This window comes from Atractosteus spatula, chromosome 8 (assembly GCF_055471065.1).
Source record: "Atractosteus spatula isolate fAtrSpa1 chromosome 8, fAtrSpa1.hap1, whole genome shotgun sequence".
Taxonomy (NCBI): domain Eukaryota; kingdom Metazoa; phylum Chordata; class Actinopteri; order Semionotiformes; family Lepisosteidae; genus Atractosteus; species Atractosteus spatula.
The window spans coordinates 36,254,502-36,269,590 of NC_142713.1; the positions used below are offsets into that span (position 1 = coordinate 36,254,502).

Below are 15,089 nucleotides of genomic sequence, written 5' to 3' on the forward strand. Positions count from 1 at the left end.
CAGCAAGTCATCAGTATTTATCATCATTTCAAAAACCAAAGAGCCTGCAATGATGTAATTATGTGCATGATATCACAGACTGCGATGTTCTTCAAATATATTGGCAGGTCTGACAGTCATTTAAGAAGTAGTTCAAAATACCTACCTTTTCTATTTTTCATGTTTTATTTTAAATATAATAATGTAATTCTAATAGATACACAGGAGACAGTGTAACGTAGATGGTATGTCTATGGTCTCATAACTGGTGGGATGTGGGTTCAAGTGTCTGCTGTAGACCTGCTGTTGCACCTTAAATGAGGCACTTAATCTCTATTGCTCCAGTCCTCCCAGCAGTATGAATGGGGACCTAAACTGATGGAGGTAATCCCTATGATCAACTGCAATCCTGCCCAGGAGGTGGACCGTGTGCTCTAATCCACCCAAAAACTGGTTAAACTCTGGCTTTGATGAGCAGATGTGGATTGGATATGGAAATTAACTCACACACTTACAGCATATACAGTATGACTGAGTTTGGTATGCACAGTATGTACAGTATATATATATTTGTAAATGTACAGTATGCATATATTTGATTGTGTGGCGTGGTGGTGCAGTGAACAGCACTGCTGCCCTACAGCACTGGAGCCCTGGGTTCAATTCTGGACCTGGGGTCCTATCTGCGTGGAGTGTATGTTCTCTCCATGTACGTGTGGGATCCCTCCAGGTGTCCTGGTTTCCTCCGACAGTCCAAAACATATTGGTATATTAACTTGATTCTGGGAACAATTGGCCCTGGTATGAGTTTGTGCATGTTTGTACTGTATCTGTGTGTGTCCTGTGATGGACTGGTGTCCTGTCCAGGGTGTATCCTGCCTTATGCCTGTTGGGGGTACTGAGATAGGCTGTGGCTCCCCTGAAAACCTGAACTGAAGTGGTAAGAAAATGGATGGATGGGTTTTGTTTTGCTGTTTACGTTTACTAATAACTCATTGTTTCAGTATGAGTAACTTCTAAAAAGTCAAGAACATTACCCTTACATTTTAAACGTAATTTTTACGTTTAACAATTATTAATATTAATTATTTAATCATCTTAATTATTAATATTATTAAATAATTAATATTAACACTATTAATATGCATGAATCTGGGTTTACATTTCTAGAGAGTGCCACGCATTCAGAGCATTCTGAATTTAAACTCATACCACAGGCGACTAATCATAACTCAGAAGCTGAATACAGCACAAAATTCCCTAGAAATGGAAAAACGTGCCTCTTTGCACTATAACAACAATAATTTAAAATGTTCTTAGAAACACTAGGTGAAAACATATTTAAGGTTCATTCAACACTTTGATGTTCAACACTTTGATGACTGTGATGGAGAAGCCCATTCTTTTTTTTATTTATAGTATGAACATTAAATTCCTCATTAACTGATTTTACATTTGCTGGATTTTATATTCAGTATTGCTCTCATTACCACCTAAATTTGTATAACATGCTGTTGTTATATTGTTTACACTTCACATTGTGTAATAAACATTTGAGTTTAGAGCTCAAACTAAGCTTTTTTTCTTTTACTGCAAGAAAAACTTAAAGAATTTCACAGCATGAGAAACTTAATTTATTACACATGAATACAGATTAGGTCACAATGAGGTCAGGATAGAGAAAACGAATGTTCCTAGAAACTGGTTTCCATGAAAAGTCTCTGACAGGATATGTATAGTATATATGCTTGATGTTAGTGCTAGCTCGGTAAAATAAACACCCAGACTATGTGAATTCCAGTTTCAACAGGGACAATGCTTAATATTGAAAGCTTTCAACAACAACTTTTAAGTGTTTTCCTAAAACTAGAAAGAGCTGTTCATTATGCTTCACAGATACAAGAAACAGCAACAATTTGAAGTTAAGCAGAAAGATTTTTTTTCCCTTTTTTATCACTTTTAAATAAAACTACAGCTGGGGCATCTAGAACGTTCTACATACATTTCCATGCCTCATTGTTCCTGAATGCCTGTCATCGTGAAAACAACTACTTCTATATGTCTTACAGAGGACAGAGACACAATAGAAGAAAGACCAAGAGGAAAGAAGAGAAAACAAGGGAGGGGGAAATGCCAAGGAACAATGAAGCCGTAAAGTAAATATTGGGAAAGTGACAGAAACATGAGGTCATTAAGAGAGGAAAATGGATATTTATCACTGGTGCCACTCAAAGTATATCTTACTTTCTCTAGTTAGTATATCTCTGACCAATTTATCAGTGAAGGTTTGATCTGACAGTTAGACAGTAATTATGCAAAGGCCAGTGTGTTCAACTAAAATGCGGAAAGAGGCATCTCCTAAGGTACAACACTGAAGACTGGCAAGAGGTGTGGGGCTGTGGCCTCCTGAGTGGCTCAAGAGGTAAAGGCATTTGCCTGACAACAGGATGATGTCTGTGATCATGGGTTTGCACCTGGGACATGTTACAACCTGACTATGACATTTGGCTGGCATAGCTTTTTGGCTAAAAGTTTGCTGGTATTTTCACCAAATTTAGTATCTACACCAGAATATGACAGGATTGAATTAGCTGCATTTCTATCTGTTGAGTGATACCTTGATTTAATTTGTATTTTATGACACTCTCTATACATATCATAATGCTGATCTTATCAGAGAATGATGTCTGTTTGGTCTGTTAATCTTCCCTTATGCCATTCATTCTTTTGAGTAGAAAAATAAATTATTTGTCCACGCAGGTAGGCCCATTGGCATAAAAATTACATTTTACATGTACTGTACTTCTTGCAATAGTAGGGAGCTGTGATGCCAGGGATGGGTCTGCTCTGATTATGAAAATGAAGTTCTGATGTTAAAAGGGCATGACCTGATATCATTATATCTTGACAAGTACAAAAACAAACTGAGGAAAGAAGTTTACCATCTAAGAAAAAGTCATTAATATGTGAATAAGTAAGATGAATAGGGAGAAAGGGAGCATTGTCTGCCTATAGGAAACAGGAAACTTCAAGGGTCAGAAATCACGAAGTCTAAGAGGAAAGAACACATGGCTACACAAGCTGCTTTTGAAAATGAAGCAGTTTTAGAAGATGGGTGTCCTAATGTAGGATTTAAGCAACTGTTGATGTCCCCAGGCAACAGTAAATGATGAGAATTTAGGTAAGGAAGGAATGAAAAGAGTGATACATAGGCTTATGTTTGGGAGCTTTAACACTTGCCGAAGACAGAGGAGTATTAAATAGTTTATCTGTAACAATAATATAACATCTATTCCTGTCTGCATTAAACTCCAAAACCATAAATGGTAAATTGCTATGCACTGCAATTGCAACTGCCATAGCCCTGGCATGAAAGAAAGAGCTTCCCTACCCACTATCTGTATATAAGGAAGTGATCAAATGTGCACAGATAGGCCTCCTGGAGAAATGCCACACTCATATTTACTTTCTGAAATGGTGTTGTGGAATGATATATTCTTCAATGGAAAGCCATGGTATGCCTTTACTTGAACATTATTAGTAGTTGTAATCAACTAGCATTACCTTCAGCCATTAACAGGGTAAATCAATTTTCCAGGGAATGTTTTTTGTATGCTTTTCTCTTCAGATTTTGAAATGTTACCATATGTAGGCATATTTACCCATTTATATTATGCTGTGCAATACATTTTTGTAGCAACACAGTAGCACGTTTTGGCAAATATATTGTGCCATAAAGAATGTAGTCTTAAAGCTTTGAAATATAATTCCATGTAGCCTTGTAAACCCAAAACACTACTGTATGTATTAATCTTAAAGTTTCAATTCATATTCCTTTTTTTCTGAAAAAAGCCTGTTAAAATTCATGTCAGTCAAATACTGTTCATGATTAATTCTGTGCTGGGGGCCCTCTCTCATTTTCCTAGCCTAAAGGCCTCAAACTGAGACAAATTCCAATGTTTCTAAGACCAAGAAAGACTGAGAAAGAACCTCATTTTATCATCTGCATAATACATTTATTTGGAATGTAATATATTCTACAATCTAAGAAGCCCCTTCAAACAAGTGCGACTTTTCTGGTAATCACTGGCAAAATATTTATGCTGGCTAGCAAGGATTTAAATAAAGCAGTCAAAAAGTGGTGAGCCAAAATATTTGAACAAGTTCTGGATTCCATCCTCATAATCTAATTTAATATAGTAGCAAATGGTACTGTACAACTATTAAAAAAATGAGAAACTTGAATAAATTTGGTATAATGTAAAATAAAAACTAAATTAATTAAACAGAGGGTTTCACCTTATATACCAACACATAATTTCAGGGGAAAAAATGTGACACATTAATAAAGAAATATCGAATGGGTAAATGAAAGAACACAAAAGAAATACACACTGTGTACAAGTGCTTGGTGTACAAGATTATTCAAACTGCCTAAAGTACTTGGGAGAGAAAACTAAAAGTAAGGGACTTTTACTCCACTTCTGCATGTGTACAGACAGTGCTTTGTTATGCATCTTTTAGTGCATACTTTACCTTTACATTTTTACTGGTCTAAAAAACCTTATCTGTATGCATGGAGTACAGTATATCTAAACTATTCTCATTTACAGCCATGTGTATCAGACAATTATTGATTTAACATACTTTGTACAGTAGCTGACAATGAATAATTTGGAAGGTTGGTGATTTGTTGATTTGCTAGGTCCTATGGCGAGACTTGATATTTAGACAATCAATATTTTTAGTATTTAATTAAAATCTAACATAGCAACAGTTTGTCTGTCCCATCTGTCTCACAAGACACTGAGAATAAGATCAGCTGCATTCGATCATTTTCTCACTATAAATAGGGAACAGGCACAGGGGAAGGGGGTCTAAGCATCTAATTGTGAAGTCATACTAGTTTTAGAAATGTGGTTAGAGCAGGGAAAAGACTAGAATTTCCCATAGGGATGAAGGGAGATGCAATTTGACTCTCATATAACTTAACAGGGTAAAGCAAACTTACTGTAGCTTTGGAAAAGTTAAAAGGGCAAAGCACACATCTCTTATCATTTAAGGTTATGTTTATAGAGGAAATGTATGAGGAAAAAGCAGGTTATGGACCAGCTCAATGGAAGGTTTTTACATCAGGGTTGGTCCTGCCTCAGCCCATGTTTCACCATTCTTCACTATTTATACTGGTGGCTTTATTCAGATTAGAGAAAACAGGGTATAGGCACCCTTTGGGGTTCATGTGCGTTGGTACTTCATACCACGGTACCAGGTCAGGGACTTCCATACAAAGGCAATAATATTCTTTAACCCAATTAATCAATTTATCCCACCTTAGCTTTTTTAATATGAGGGTTAAATTAGTAAATGCTGTAACTTTGAGTAAAGTATTTACTTTGAGTAAAAAAAATGTTTGTATACCTTTATTTTTCACTTGAATTTATTTCCCCTCGAGATCAATCTTGAGATAAAATAATATTGTTTTCACACACAAACAGATGAGACTGCATGAGTGATTAAAGACAAGCTAAAATATAAAATTTCAAAGTTCATTCACTTAATGTCCTGTTGTGAATGTTATAAACTTTAAGTATTTACTGGAAAAAGGAATGACAGCATCATAAAATAATTATGTCTAGGAAAATAAATGTACATTACAAATTCCACGAAAGATAATTAAATCACTTCAACTACTGATTATACAAAATATGTGCAAAAATAATCTTTTCCCTTGGGATTTTAACTTAAAAATTTCAACAATGAAAAAGCTCAAAAGGACAAACCCCTTCAACATCCCACCACTTCTGCGCATCACTCTGATAAAAGGCCAAGTGTAAGCCATGCCAAACTTAATATTCCCACGCTAGTTTAGAGCTGCTGTCAAAAGCAGCAAATTTAACAGGAACTGCCTCCTCCCACAGTCTTTGTGAGTGAGCTTGAAATATCATGCCAGGTGTAATGAAGCAGAGAAAATGCTTAAAGTGGTCCATTTATTGTGGATCGATATTTTTCCCCTGCTCTACCTGACTTCTTCTTGTATGAGTTCAGGTGGGTAGCTGCGTCAGCATGCGTAGTCTGCAAAGGAACAAGTAATAGGTTTTTTCCATGCTGAAAAAAAGAAGAAAGAAAACACAGCGTTTTGGCCGTGGAGCCTTCTTCAGGCTTCCTACCTGAAGAAGGCTCCACGGCTGAAACTTTGTGTTTTTCTTCTTTTTTTCAGCATGGAATAAACCTATTACTTGTTCTTCTTGTATGATTCACAAAAGTGCTAATGGAAACTGCAACTGCCCATCACAGCTAAAATACAATGTGTAGGAATAAGCAAGGAATGAAGCTCTTCCAAAATAAACCTCAGATATTTGTATTCCATATTTGATGTAATACTTAAATACTCAAAATAATGTAATGTATACAACATAAAAACCTGTCTGTCTTCAGGTTTGCATAGAACACGTGGGAGGTTACAGGTCAGATATAGTCTCTCAGTCATAAAATCCCATGCAATATGACACAGCCTATGGGGCAAATTATTCAATAAAACCTAAGTATTAGTGAATGCTAATAAAATAAAATTGAATGCTGTTTTTATGAAATGACATGTTCATTCTAGCTATCTCACTGCAAATAAAAGTCGAGAATTTCTCCAATTTTCGAGAATTTAGTAACATTTACAGTAGGTAAATGTGTCTCATTTTAAAGAATACTTTAAAGGGTATTTAAAGTTTACTCACAAGTAAAACCTAAATCTAATTGGGTATGCATTACTTACACTGTATTCTGCAATAAGGAAGAGGTTAGTGTTTCTCTTCTGGCTGCTAGAGATGTAAATTCTAAGTCAATATGCTACAACTTTATACTATTCTTATGAATGAAGTAATACATTTTAGAAAACAAAATGCAGGTGGTGTTCTTTAAAAGAAAAGAAAATTAAGCATTGAAACAGGATGCTTCACAAGTATTCTCAAAATGAAAAATGATATATAAAATAATACCTAATCCAAAATGTCCAAAGTATCATACATTCAAAAAACAATTATGGCATCTCTTCAGTATTACATTGAAACAGCAAAGATAATATCAGCTACATTAAAATGTCACTCAGTTTTATTAAGTAAACATCAAACGCAATGTATTACTGTATGTCAGGTTAAGGAGTAATTTTCTGAGATTGCCCTTCTCCCAGATCCAAAACCAAATAAAGGCCAAATAAAATGATTCATTCAAAAATAAAAAGAAAAACTACTGTTGAGTGAATACTAATGGATTTTTAGTCTTTGTGTTGGTGTGAGTGTCCACTGTTTGAGTTTCACCTCGCTTTTTATATACTTTAATTACCACCTTTATTACTACAGTACTTAACACCTTAAAAAAGGATATTGCTGAAAGTCAAATAGCAACTAAAAGATGAATCTACCAAAACCTAAAATGCACTTAATTTTTTCATTCCTTTCATTCACATTTTTTGTGTTATTTTTAAGTACTTTGGAAAAAAGATGGAGTACTGGAATTAATTACAATGATACCAGATCAAAAATGAACCCAGTATCCTTCTTCTAGGCTACTTCTCATTCCCAAACTCAGAACTCCATTTACATACACATAAGTCTTTATCGACTCTCAGCTGTTAAGCAGAATATTCCATTAGAATCTTTTTTTCTGAAATAGGAACATCAGCTAAAGCATTCCAGTGTGTTTAAAGAATTTTCCTAACACAGCCACAAACATAAACGCACTCCTCAGACCCAGGAAAACCAAAAGTCACAAAGGGCAGACTGGAGTGTGAGAAAATATGGGCCACAGAGAAAACATGGACAGAGCATGGCAAAAGTCAGCTCTTTTCAAAAAGTTATTTAAAGGCTTGTTGAAAAGAAAAATAAGACTAATCCTGAAAATGCATTCCCTCAACAATATGTGACTGGATTATTGGGCAGTAACTCACTATTAATCACTGAGCAAAGCACAAGCTGAAAGAATAAAATGCATAGAAGTGTTTAAAAAGAAATTTCACACACAGTATACTACTAAGATGTTTCATCTGTGTTTCAGCGTGTTAGAAGTCATGGACAACTGAATAGAAGAGCCACACCTTTCAAAATTAAAAAAAATAAAGCTAGTAGTTTGAAAGATGATAATAAGACAGTACATACAGTAAATAAAAATAATTTACATTTTTGTGTCTCACATGGGACATAATTTGAATAACTTCAGTTCAATAAATAGCTTCAATCAAATATCATCACATTTATTTTTATTTTATTTAAATTTAGTTTTATATTCTTCTCTTTAGATTTCTTAATTCTGAGAAAGCCTGGAGACAGAAAATGTCAGGAAAGCCAACTCGGGACACTGACGCTGTGGGATAACCTCGTCATGTACAGTGACTATTTACAAAGTACACTACTGCACTGCTTATCGCTACTTCTTTTCTCTTAGAATTCCTTATACTGTAGTTTGTTTTTTTTAAATAAAATTACTAATTACGGTACCAAAGTAAAATATAATGTAAGGAAAAAACAAAAACAGACATGCAGAACACACTATGGAGGAAAAGCAGAAAGAAAGAAAACACATTTACAGAAAGTGACCTTGCCATACACCACAGAACTGTTACTTGGGAGAGCCAATGGACATAGACAGCTACTGTAATTACCTTTGAGTTGTTACTGTATCCCTCCCAAGATACTGTGGGTGGAAAATCTCTCAGACAACCTTTAATACAAAAATAACCTAACATTTACTTAAAATTAAGGCCACAGAACAAATGCTGTACAGCCAAAAAATAACTGATAAATGTAATTTTTATTATTTGATCACTTAAAAAGCATTTGTGATTTTTATGCAAAGGAAATCTCCACTAATAAAGGTCATTAAGTCTGTAAACCAGGCCTCATCAAGATAATTACAATCTTCAGTTGCTAATTGTACTAAATAACTGTACTTTTGCTGATATACTGCATCCCACGATTCTTTTGTAAATCTGGAACAATATGAGAAAATGTGTAGTTTGTGTGATGTAAGAATTATTTTTAAGTCTTCAGCAGCTTTAAGGAAGAGGCCATTGAGATACAGGGACCTCGCTCATATGTTACTGGTAGATGTAAGACTGTGTAACCGCAACTATCTGAATAATATTTTTCTAAAGAGAAACATACTGTAAGTTATTAACACTTTCTATTTAAAAAAAAACGTATCTATGTATGCAGTAAGGTCCAAAAGTTTGTCCTCATGAATATCTGCCACATCTTATGTTTAACTGATAGAACAATAAGCAGTTTTCTTTTACACTATCCCTGGACTGGTGAGCTTCGTCTTGAAGAAGTACATGTGGTATTTAAAATATTAGTGTAAAATTGTCTTCTACATCAAATACCTCAAGAACAGCATGATTCATTGAATCAGATTTGAACAAGGTGCTGAGACACATGTCCAAATCAGACTCCGGAACAACACAATGCAAATCTGTTCTCAAACACTGTAGAGATGTTTTTTTACTCTGAGCTGACTGAGCTTAACTATTTGCAAAAGAACATTTCTCTCAATACCCTGGGTAGGAAGAAAAATAATACAGTTGCAGGAAGAAGGAGCCTACCCAGCAATCACCAAGCGAAAGGCAGGGTACACTCTGGACATGGTGCCAGTCCATCGCAGGTCAAGGGCAGGCCAATCGTACATGGGGACAATTTAGAGGCCACGGTAAAGGCTGAGGGGGGAAATTTGTCCTGGACACCAAGATAACTCCCTACTCTTATCGAGAAATGCCCAGGGATCTTTAATGACCACTCAGAGTCAGGACCTCGGCTTAAGTCTCATCCGAAATATACCGGGGCTTTAGGACCCACATAGACTGCAGGGTAGGTGCCCCCCGCTGATCCCACTAACACCACTTCCAGGAGCAGCCATAGCTTCCCAGGAGGTCTCTTATCCAGGTAGCCAGTTGAGAGCTGCAGGGTGATATAGCTGCTGGCTACCTAACAGAGTGCTCTCTCAGAAATAAAATCAAGTGTAGAACAGAATTTTTTTTGAGTGCTCTGAGTTTCATTCTCTACTTTTATAATCAGCTTATCATAGCTAAGAAAGGCATAGAATGTTTTAATGGTATTTTCTCACCAATTTACACTATTCAATGAAGGCATGCCAGTCCTGTTCATCTTTTATTTATATTTCTGTATGCAGATATGGCCATAGGCTTTAAGCCCTCTGGTGGAAAGTGTCCATTTGTATAAGTTCTCACTGTAATTTTAGCAGTTACATTTGAGTTCAACTTTGTAGTGAATAGATTAATAATAATAATTGCTTACACTTACACACTTTTCTGTCCACTCCACTCAAACAGGTAATGGGGACTCCCCTCCACCACCACCAATGTGCAGCATCCACCTGGATTAAGTCTGAGAAAACTAATGAAGTCTCTGCTGAGATGGAGCTAAATAATTGATATGTACAATTCTTTACTTAATATTCCATGTGTAGTAGTACTACACAACTCTAGAGCACAGTACATTTTCACTATACTGTAGCTGTACTAGACTTGTATCCTGTGCAGTTGATTCCAAGCTTCCTGTATGGATTGCAGCCTACTAATTACTTACTAGAATAGAATTTAAATCTGACATTCTCCATTACCTTTAGATATTAAAGTGAAAAAAACGTTAACTAAAGAAAATATATCACTAGTTTCATTAATTTAGGATTGATTGCATCAGTACTTGAAAATGCTAAAAAATTGATATTGCAATGAAAGCATAAATAATTATTGAATAATGTTTCTTTTATACCTTAAAACAGAAATATAAAAATTATTCTCCATTGTGGAAAGTCATTTTCCATTTCCAATGAAGTTTAGATATAGTGATTGTGGATACCATGGAAGGTATTCCTTCATACTGATGTCCATGAAACTACTCTTGAATCCATTTAGCAGTGTGTGTAGGTATGTTATCATCTTGGAATATGGGAATGTCTTCAAGAAACAATGTTTACACCGTAGTGTGCACCTGGTTACCTAAAATGGCTTCATATTCCTTGGCCATAATTCTACCATGCAAAGTAATAATAAGACCCAATGACGTCCATGAGACTGCCGCCTATAACATAATAGATCCACCACTATATTTAACAGTTGAGAACAGGCAGTGTGGAGTTTGAAGGCTTCCTTGCGCTTTCTCCAAACATAAATCCATCCAGATGTAGGAAAAAGAGAAAAAGATGACACATCAGACACATTACTTTCTTCCACTGCTTAGAAGTTCAGGTTTTGTTTCCATTACACCAGGTAATGCATTACTGTGCACTGGCCTTGGTTATAAGTCATTTCGGAATGGCAGCCGCCCTAGCACAAATATCACATTTGTGAAGCTCACAATGTACAGTTTTTGTTGAGATTGTGCCACAGAGGTGTAGGTTCAGTTTTATGGTACCTTTTGAGGCTCTTCATGGTTTTTAGCAACTATCCTGTTAAATGTCTGTCTATCCCTGTTTCTGAGCTTCAGTTTTGTCATTTATGTGACTGACGCACCTGCAATTCAGGTACTATTTGATCTTTTTTTCAGTTAGATCTCTCATGTTGCTTTAGAAACTCACATATTAACATGTTGATTTTAAGAAGTCTTTTATACTGGTAAACATATTGGCAATTAGCTTGGAAATAAATATGAAAGGTGTAGAATCATTTTAAATTGTGATTTAGTTACTTCAAAATATGAGTCATTTTTAGTTAGGAATTTCCATTATCTTGTCCACCCCAATTGAAAAGGTGTGGATGGTGGAAGGGTATTTAAGAGTTGAAGTGCTCAGTGCTGAGAAAGACAAACAAAATACTGATCATATGGATGGTCTCACACTTTGGTCTCACCTTCATCTACAGGTACCAAAGATAAAAGCAAACATAGGCATGGGGATTTGACCATGCTTCTTTCATGAAATTTGGCCTCTTGTTAAGACAGATCAAAGATAATCCAAATAAGTATTTTACGGTTTTAGTTCTTTCTGAACTATCTAAACTCTATTTTCATACAAGGTGTAACTAGATGAAGGTCTTTATAACTCACTTTGATGCCAAAAAGATGCCAAAACAGAACTAAATGAATATGAGGAAAACACGTGTTATTTAAAAAAATATTACATAACATTATAATTAATTAAATATGGTCCCTGACAGCTTCTAAACTCAACAGTTTATTTATTATTTATAAGTTTTTATAACTCAAAATAACAAGATACTGTACACATCTACACTATTATACTGCGTACTGTACTGTATCTCTGGCTACGTTTTTTATTTGTTTAAGGTAAGACTGGCTATTTTGGGAGTTAATTAGGAAGCTCCACAGTGCTGCTTTAAAATATACAACTAAACTGTCAACACAGCAGATACTGTATGAATTTAAATCATTTCTGGGTCTTATAATAATGTAGTAAAGTCTGAACAAACAACCCCAGGGTGAGGTTTCTCAGAACAGCCAAAACCATTCTCTTTTTAACAGCTGATAGAACACATGACACTTTTGAAGCAATTGGCGTCTGCAGCTTATCCAAATCTTTGCAGTTGCTTAAGTGTTTCAAGGCTCCTTCACTACATCACAGTATATCTTTTTTATCCTCTCACGGTCAGCCAGATCTGCTTGTCAATCCATATAAGGAAGCAGACTGCTGTTCGTACATATAGGATAAAGGGAAATCCTTACATGTAGGAAACAATGGCATGACCCCGCTGCAAAGATTCTAATTCAGAAGAGCTTAGGAATTTAATAGCGTCTGTCATATAGGAAAACAGTCTTTTATGTGGCATCACACTGTATTAACAATACTTATTATAATGGGCTACCATACAAGAGAACATAAGAACGAAACAGATCTTGGATCTTGGCTTCATACTGTAGGTTCTGAAAGCAAGAAAAACATCTTATATATAGAAGCAGATGTTTCTTTAATCTCAGACATTATGATAACACATTTTCAAAATAATTATGGGAATTATTAAAAATCATGTTGTGTTAAAGATTTTTAAGATTCTGTTTTAGGCATCTATGATTCAAAACCAAAGGAATTTTCATTACACAGCTTTAAAAATAATAATGAAAGAAGAATGACTTCACCAGTTTCTGTAAAACCTACCAAATGAATAATTTTAAGGCAACTGCATTGTATTTAGTGACATCTGTTTGCTGTGAGAGATTCTCTTCTTGTCTGTGTACTGCCTCATGTTTTAGAGAAGCTGGGCTATTCTTCTCTTGGCAAGAAATAGGCTTTGAATATTTAATTACAAATAAAACTTTCTTGCAGTAAACAGACTCAAAAATAAAAAAAAATACTAAAGGTATTTAGTTTCGAAACATTGTGCTTATCATTAAAACGTCAGCTTATTTACACATTTACCAATACTTTGGCATGCTTTAAGCTAGACTTAAAATATAATTGTGGTAGAATAATTATTTATTTTTTGTTATTGTTGTTCTGTGATTGCATAATCTGAGATCAAATGTGCAGCATCTTGAACTAATATGGAAAAACCCTTGTAAGATCTATTTGGTCCAGGGAACTCAAATCCACACATTTTTTTTAAATCAGTGGGAGTAGTTTCTTCCTTGGTTATCAATTTTGAACATGTAGTAATCTCTTAATAGATATTTCTCCCTTTTCAGCAAAGAGTGAATCATATTGCTAAGTATTATATTAGCATTGGTACCTTTAAATTAAAAGTATTTTAACTGTAAGATATATAAAAAATATGAAAGCAGCTTTTCTGAATGGGTTTATCAGGTATGCCTTCTATAACTATTGGGAAAAGGCAGTTTTGTAATATGGGAACTGCCAAAGCTGTCAGGCGGTCATGTTAAAGATTGCCAAGATCCCACTTCCCTGGCCAGGACTCTTAGCAAGATGCTTATTACAAGAAATTTGATTCACATTTCACCACATCTTTTTAATCAGTTCCATACTCAATTTTTAAAAAGTAATAAAAATGAAAATACAGTTTACAGCTCTAAGCAACACTACCATCCCTAAGATGTTCAGTTTAAGAATGTGTGATGTAGGACCTCTATCCATACTCGTTTGTTTTATTAATTGATTAGTGAAGCTTTATGCCAAGTCTGCTTTTGTTTAATTCTTTAAGTCTGGGAGACATAGCTCTTACTTTACACAAGCTTGTTGTTATTATTAGCAGTTTAAGTTCCCTTCAAGGACATACAGAATAGCTTCTCAAGTTAGACCCTTATCGTATTGCATCTGAAGAAAATATATGGTTTAAGACTATAGATTACAGTGTATTTTCTGAGATAAAGAAGTTTAATGGGAAGGTCTTTTGGCCAGACAACAACATTCCATCACTAAACAATCATAACCCCAAAATAAAACTAATCAGGGGAAGAACGAGCATCATGATGAAAAACATTGGTCCAGAATTTCAAGAATTAGTACAAATAACCTCTGGACCAAGGATATATAAAGACAGGTTAAGGGAATTGAGCCTTTTTAGGCAAGAGAAAATAAGCCAACAGAGATTTACTGCAGTTTTAAAAAATCTAAAGAAAATCCAAAAGCTCAGGCCTTACTAATTCAAACAAGGCAAGGAAAACTGGGCCCATTTAAAAAGTGAAAAAGAAAGTAGAGACATATTGTAGCACTTCTTTATAATGGAGTTTGTGGAGTCACAAACACAGTGTAATCATGGTTTTAATTATCCTCGATCCATCTAAACACAACTGGATTATATTCTGGTGTCTACTAAAAAGAACAATGGGCCAGATTGTCTCTTTTTATTCATTATCCTTCTTATCTGCTTGTGCACTGAGTTTCTAAAACAATGAGTCCACAAATGCCAGCAGAAGTTTTGAAATAATTTTTTTTCTATTCCCAGGACTTTTCTACATTCAATTACTCACGTGTGGAATTACTCTAGGACCATAAGGTTGTATCTTAAATTAGGTCAGAAACCATGTGTTCACTAAAGTAACATCCACATAGTATAGTGATTTAAATAATTATTAATAGGTATTGCTCTCTGATGATGTTCAGTTGGCTTTATTGCTGTTTCAGTGGAAGAGGATAAGTCAATGCTTTTTGGTCCTGTGTGACACTATCTTTAGGGCTCTCTCTATATCATTTTCTGTTTT

The 15,089-nt window shown here is 35.0% G+C and overlaps 1 protein-coding gene across 10 annotated transcripts in view; it reads right to left on the reverse strand.

Moving 5' to 3' along the window:
- cald1a (caldesmon 1a) overlaps positions 1-15,089 on the reverse strand; it is a 125,267-nt gene that overhangs the window by 40,746 nt on the left and 69,432 nt on the right. The gene's annotated exons all lie outside the window — the stretch shown is intronic.